The sequence below is a fragment of the Lepisma saccharinum genome, chromosome 10 (assembly GCF_977018435.1).
Source record: "Lepisma saccharinum chromosome 10, izLepSacc3.1, whole genome shotgun sequence".
In the NCBI taxonomy this organism is placed as follows: Eukaryota; Metazoa; Arthropoda; class Insecta; order Zygentoma; family Lepismatidae; genus Lepisma; species Lepisma saccharinum.
This window is the reverse complement of record NC_139238.1, coordinates 25,576,749-25,584,097: the sequence shown is the minus strand read 5'-3', so window position 1 is coordinate 25,584,097 and position 7,349 is coordinate 25,576,749. Positions and strand designations below refer to the sequence as shown.

The following is a 7,349-nucleotide window of genomic DNA, read 5'->3' as shown; positions in this document are numbered from 1 at the left end:
CATTTCTTCTTCTTCTGTGAATTGTACAAAACAACATACATTTTGAATTATTTTACAAACTACTAAAGGACTAACAAATAAATATAACTTAGCAGAATTAACAAATTCCTGTTTACAGTTATTTAATGTTGTAAAATTGTTCCACTCATGTATGTAACAGGCGGTCAAGTTTGTGACATTGTATGAGAATAGATGGATTTTGGTTACCTGGCAAACTCTTGATATTAATTTTACTTAACTGAGAATGGAAATACCATAATTCCACGATAATTAGGCAACTTTGGATTATATCATTCAGTTGTATGGTGCTTACATCATTTTCTTGATATCTAGGAAGTTATATTCAGACTGTTCCTTAGGATTTTACGTCTTCTTTATATTTGTAAAAAAAATATTATCTTGAAACTAAATTTTGAGTCGACGGGTACATTGACACCATTCACTTTTATATTGGAATTAGATGCAGACAGACAATAGTCGAACTCTTTCACTTTTTTCCAATGTCACTTCAAGAAAATCTCTTCCATTAATTTCAATCCAACTTCATAAATATTTTGACAGTTTCAAGTATTAGTGGTTCTAAGGTTGTAATTGTTGGTACCGGTGTCGATTTGCTTGTGGTGCTCAGCCCTTAACTCTCAGAACACAGTGATTTTTTTTTTAAACCTCGGAAAGTAAAATACCAAACACATTTATAGTTCAGCAGACTTGCAAAATATCTTTTCTCAGCTTAAAAACCATATTTTTATTCCTTCGTGTTGCCAGTGATGTGATACTGTTTATTCGGACAAGAAAATAAAAAGTCAATTCAAATATGTCAGAATAGAAGTGACTTAAGGGAAGATGACAATCGGCAGTACCAGGTGCAACAAAAGCTGGAGAAAGTTTCCTCTTGGCCCTGTATGGTTCATCCAAACAAGAGACATCTCTCAATAGCTTCAGACAACTTGTCATGTTTGAAATCATTCCATCCACATCAGCTGCAGCACAGCAACACTTTTTGCGTGTGCCGAAAAAATCACCAGCCGCCTCAAATATGAGGCTAGAAACAGTAAGATCAACGATTAGCCCCTGTCACTACTTTGATGCCCCTGTTCCAAATTGCGTAACTTATTCTAAGCGTTACATGTACGTGAGAATAACTGAGGCAGCCATTCACTCACAGATCTTTCCAACACAGACGAACATTTTTTGTAATTTCCAAATGTTTCAACGAAACAAATATTAATATGTTGAGAAAATTGTCGAAAACAGCCCCTGTTTTCAGGAACAGATCAAAATGTGTAATTTTCAGATGCACGGAAACCTAATTGAGAGACAAATTTACAACATTGTGTCTTTCTGAACTAATTCCCCTGAAATTATAAACGTATGTGATTTGTTATTAATATCATTTAAGTGTTCAGTGTAGTACGTACGCCATGCCATTATGCCTAGAGTTCTTTTTAATTTCTGATGATTGATTGATTGAGTTGGTGTTTTAAGTCCACTTCATGCACAGTAAGTCTAATTGGGACTGGATCTACAGTTTAAAGTGGAACCCGAACCAGTGTGTGTCTCCACCGGATATCGAACCCGGATCCCTTGATTACAAGAAGGGGGCGCTGCCACTACGCCTTTCATTTCTGATTGAGGCTCATATTTTCGATATTGGAAAACCATCAAAAGAAAAAAAAATTGATTCTTCTTCGTTACTTCATAACTTCTCAGATCCACTACAGTTTTCTCCTCGTACGTTCATTGGATTATGTACAAACTCAAATTTTGATGCAAAGTAAAATGAAACACACTATTATTATATTCTATTTTGTTTACTGATTGTAGTTACAGGTATTATGGATGCAAAGAAATGGACATCAATATAAAATGTTAAGATAACAGCATTTTATATTTTCTAATACACTTTTCTCAATCATGAGTCAGTAATTGAAGGTACTATTACTACGCTACGGGCACAAAGAGCTGAAATTAAAAGTTAGAACATGTCTATTACGGTAGAGGATTACAGAAAATGCGAAATAGGTTTTAAACCATGCAACTTTATTTTGCCAATTTGTTCATCATATGTATGATAGAAATTTTGCTACAAACAGACATTCAAAATATTCCGAACTATTTAACCGTAGAAGCCTCCAAGGCCGTAACCAAGTCCGTAACCACCCAGTCCATAGCCGTAACCAAGTCCGTATCCTCCCAATCCGTAACCAAGTCCGGAACCAATCACTGGTGGGTAGTGGACGTTGCTGCGGTGGACAACGCTGGAGCCAGTAAGGCCACCTGGAAAATAGTTTAAAAAGGTTTACGTTAAGAATTTTGTACTGTACATAATAGATCTACTGACTCTAAAGTACCTTCTGGCTTCCAATTTTTTATTATGTTTACTTTGTATTACATTAAGTACATAAAAGAAGGTTTCTCTTAGCATCTGTTCAAATAATATTTGCAATTAGAACCCTGATAATTATACACTTAAAACAGTAAAAGATGTACTGAAACCATTCAAAAAGTAAAAGAAAGAAATATATGTAACTTCAAAAACATCATATTACGAACATTTCTGTCCCAAATTTTCTTGAAAACAATGTTCAAATCAGACAAACCAATAGAAGCATATCTGAAATACAATATTTTAACATAATATTTTACGGTGGAGGCACATAGTGGTTCGGATCCCACTTTAAACTGCAGGTCCAGTCCCTGTTAGCCTTACTGTGCATAAAGTGGACTTGAAAACACCAAATCAACCAACCATAATATTTCATATATTCCTGTTACTTTTCCACACGATCTCCGTAAAAGCAAAGAACAAAAGCATATTTTCATCTTTTCGAATATGAAACTTCTGTTTTCGCACTTTTTTCGAGCATGAAGCAGTAATGATGCATACTTAAACTTTCACAATTCTTCTTGTGTATATTCAATTTACAAGGAAATGCAAATGTCAGAAAATATGTAAATTCATGTACAGTCAAGAACTTCCTTATAATCTCTGCTTAGCTCAATGAATTGAAGTAGTTTTGCCAACTGGGCGTCAAATGAAACTTACCAATAAGCCCAACAGCTTGTGTGCTGGCAACTACAGCAAGAGCGACGAGGATGGCAGCAAACTGAAATTAAAATTAAATAACAGATAATAGTAATTTTAGCTCTATTTATGTAATAGAAAAATTTAAAATCTCTATCCTAAAAGTAAATGTTCCTATTTTACGAATATATTTCAATGGTGACACTGTTAAGCCTTGTTTCCATGTTAATAAAACATTCAAATCCTGTGTATATTTTTTATGCAATACATTTTGCCTTGGTCAGCATTGGAATGTTTTTTTTTTTAATATAACTCAATAAATTGATTTTTTCTGACCCGTACTTAAAGATAATAATCTGTTGTTTTCATGTGCTGCAAAATGCTACCAATCGGCAATCATTTTAATAGTAGGAAGAAAACAACCACGAAGCATAATTATTTTTGGAATATGAGGCAAGATTCATTAATATTCAGCAATATTGCTCTACATGTTCACCCCAACGTAACAAGGTGAAATTAACGAAGAAAAAATATTGATGCTTAAGACGCGTGATGGTCATACATCTGGTACTACATGCAAAAATACTACACCCTGTTTCCGGAATGTATGGATGTAGGCCGCGCATAACAGCAGAAAAAGCGAACGAGTGGAGCAAAGTAATGCGCACTGCCGTAAAAGGCTGGTAGCTGCAGCCGCGTTTTCCCCTTCTATGCACTCGCTTCCCCTCTCACGCGTTCACTGTGATCCTTCTCTTGCGCAGAGACTTGTTTTCGTTCCATTGCTCCATAGATTCCCGAGACAGAGTGTAGTTTCGAGTGTTGACTTGGGAGTGCTTGATTCCTTTTTATGGTCACGATTGACCTAAAGATGTAGACAGCGACGTAAAGTAACCAACGTTGAATTTTATTACAATTACATTTCTTTGCATGCCGATGCCGTGAGTGAAGATCCAATGCTCGAACCGGCCAGTCGAACCCCCCCCCCCTCACCCAAGTTAATTTCTAATTATAAAAAAGCCAAAGGAAAAAGAAATATTTTTTTGATAGTCGATAACAGAAATAAGATTTAGTAAATTAAGGTTTCACAACAGAAAGAAGATTAGCGCAAGAAATTCAGTGTTAACTGCGGGCAGCAGACAAAATTTCGTTTTTATATTCTACCACTCAATCCAAGAATTTGTGTCAGAGGTCAATCAACATAATCATTCATAGATTTGTCTTGAACGAGGTGTGAAAAACAATTTAGAGTACTATGAATTTAAGTGTATTAATGGTATCACTCATGCGGTGTAGTAAGTAGAACAGTATCCCCATAGACATAATTATGATACTAAAAATATTATACTGTTAGTCCGTAATGAGAACAATTTTGCTTTTATTATTTATTATTATAAGTGCTACTATTCAATTTTAAATAAATAGTGGGACCTCTCTTACAATTTTTTTGGAGAAGCGTATGTTTCCATGTGAGACTAAAATGTGCCTAACAATGAAAACTTTAAAACAAATATTAACCATGAACAGTGGCGGCGATTAGGCGGGTGTGTGGAACAGTTTCCCCCTCTCCCCACTTTTTTCCACTTTTGCCCCTAGACCATGGCCTCTTAATGCTAAACCTTCTCAGCCAAGAGAAAATAAAGTTTTGGCACCCCATCGCCGATACTGACCATAAATAAAATCAATAAAAATTATGTATACTCGTACCATTCTGTGTAATATATAAATCCTGAACAATGTTACATTGCAAGTAAGAGAATTGTAATCCAAATCATATATATATATATATATATATATATATATATATATATATATATATATATATATATATATATAGATATATATAGATATATATATATATATATATATATATATATATATATATATATATATATATATATATATAGATATATATATATATATATATATATATATATATATATATATATATAGTAGAGGTGTATATATATATATATATATATATATAATTTTAAATTTCTTGAGGGAAGAATAGTTGTTGCAAATTCTGTGGTACATATTACACAATTAGTGCAAATAGATTTTTAATGTATTTTCCAGTTATGAAAAAACTGATACGATACATGGATGAAGAATAATTGTTTAAATTAGGTATGAAACTTCTTGCACTAACTAGACTGAAATATACCAAATAATAAATCTATTCTTTAGGTACTACTAGTTTAAGTGGGGAAAGAAGCATTCTAATAATACTTACAGTTTTCTGAAGAGCCATGGCTATTGTATGTTTATTCAACACCTGAACGATGATTGATAACAGTATGCTTGTTATACCCGTTTATATACATCTACATGTTAATGAAGTTAGCAGCAATTTCGTAAGAGGAAATCCTATGTTCCTCGCTTTCCATTTAATTGGAATTTTCTAATTGCAGACATAAGTTTTCTCATGTAATAAATATGTGAGCATAGTGTGTATACGTTTTATGCATTTGTGGATCCCGGTAATTATTTCCAACAAATTGAGAAGCTCGTTTAGTAAATGGCTTTAGCATTTGCCAATATTTCCTTTGGTTACGACTGCCAACATTGCAAAGTTTCTGTTACGAAAGGAAGGATACAACATCAGGCTTTATTATTAATGAATTCATGTAATGCTAATGGTTATGAGATTATCATTTTATTTTACTGCTAAGTAGGTATTTTGTAGGATTTGATTGAAAATTAGATTAAATGAATCAATCAAAATACTGATGTAGTATTTACTTATAGAAAACATCATGAATGTTACGGTTAAATCATTATTTACATGTATTTATTATGCCACAGCCACCTCTAAAGAACGCTTCCTTGGTAGCCTCTGCAATTTAGTTTTTAGCGTCACTTGCTGCAAAGCCATGGGTTCTAGTTTCGAATCTAGGTATAGTATGGAATCCATACTACTTTATCTACTTTTCCTGTCCACCATGCGTCACTATTAACTTGGAAAGATAGAAATGCGACGATAAATATAAAACATTTCCTTCGCTTCTTTGAACCATTTCTAGACTAACTCGATGCGTTGTATTGTTTGGAAATTCTTTGCCTAATTTCATAAACAGGGGCACTTAAAACAACATCAAACCTTGCTTACTGCATCATGTGCAAAAACTACAATACATTCTCAGATGGATATATATTTAATTCATACCAGTGACGCAGGAACAATGGGTACAAGTGTGCATTATACAGTGGAACCTTGATAAATCGAACTTGAGGGGGAAAGGAAAAAATCGAGGTGTCAAGGATTTTGACTTACCAAGGTTCGAGTTATTGAGGGCAAAAATCGCCGACTTCGAGTTATAGAGGTCTAAACTTTACTAACCCTTCTGAACGTCGGCACTACATATGCCTATAACGTATGTAGCATCATTGTAAGTTAATACGTATACTGTACAGTGCAACCACCGTACATAGAAATACAGCGTGTCCCGCTTATACGTATAATAAAAGAAAAATTCATAACTTCTAAACAAACTGTCAGAATGATGTGATTGTTGTTTCATTTTAAAGAATGACTCAGATTTTTTTTAGCAACACATTCAGTGGTAGTTGCGCACGCGCAGTAGCCAGAATGTCAGTTTCTCAGTAGCCATTCGTCATGTGGTAACCACAAGAAAAGGTGTTTTGTGTTTTAACGTTGTCTGAAGTGAAGTCTGTGACACTTGTACAGAGACTATTTCGTGCACGTTATGGTTTAGGTGCTAGAGAAGTAGTTCCATCGTACATTTCAATAAAGAAATGGGAAAAGCAGTTACGCGAAACCGGTTTATTTCTCAAATCTCGTTAGAGACTTCCTGGACGAGCATTTCAATGGAAAATGGATAGGAAGAGGTTCGAATTTTATTGAATAACCCCCACGGTCACCAGACCTCACTGTGTGTGATTTTTTGTTGTGGGGGTGTGTTAAGGACAAAGTTTGCTGTACACCGGTTAGAGATTTGCAAGACTTGCGTGAAAGAATTGTGGTTGCAGTAAGCAACATTACCCCGCACATGCTTTGAAAACGTGTGGCTTGAGGCTGACAACCGGTTTGACATTTGACGTGCCACTAACGGTTCACATGTGGAAGTGCACTAGTTTTCTTGATTTGTAAAAAAGATTCTGAGTTGTTACATGTTTGTACAAAGTTTGAACAAAAAATATTGGTAAATAAAAAAGTTGTGATTTTTTCTTTTATTATACGTATAAGCGGGACACGCTGTACATTTTATTGAACAAAACTTTAGATGCACTACGTACATAAGTATACAACATTGATTTGGTAAAATATTTGGTACAGTACTGAATGTACATACATGTACATACA

At 34.2% G+C, this 7,349-nt stretch overlaps 1 protein-coding gene and 1 long non-coding RNA gene across 2 annotated transcripts in view; one reads left to right on the top strand and one right to left on the bottom strand.

Annotated features, from left to right (window-relative positions):
• Nucleotides 1-7,349, top strand: part of Ir76b (Ionotropic receptor 76b) — a 198,921-nt gene that overhangs the window by 154,447 nt on the left and 37,125 nt on the right. The gene's annotated exons all lie outside the window — the stretch shown is intronic.
• Nucleotides 2,020-5,321, bottom strand: LOC145993830 (uncharacterized). The gene is made up of 3 exons (XR_014442296.1): nucleotides 5,259-5,321; nucleotides 3,047-3,107; nucleotides 2,020-2,277 (listed from the first exon to the last, which is right to left on the bottom strand). It is a non-coding gene; the product is annotated as an uncharacterized LOC145993830 (long non-coding RNA).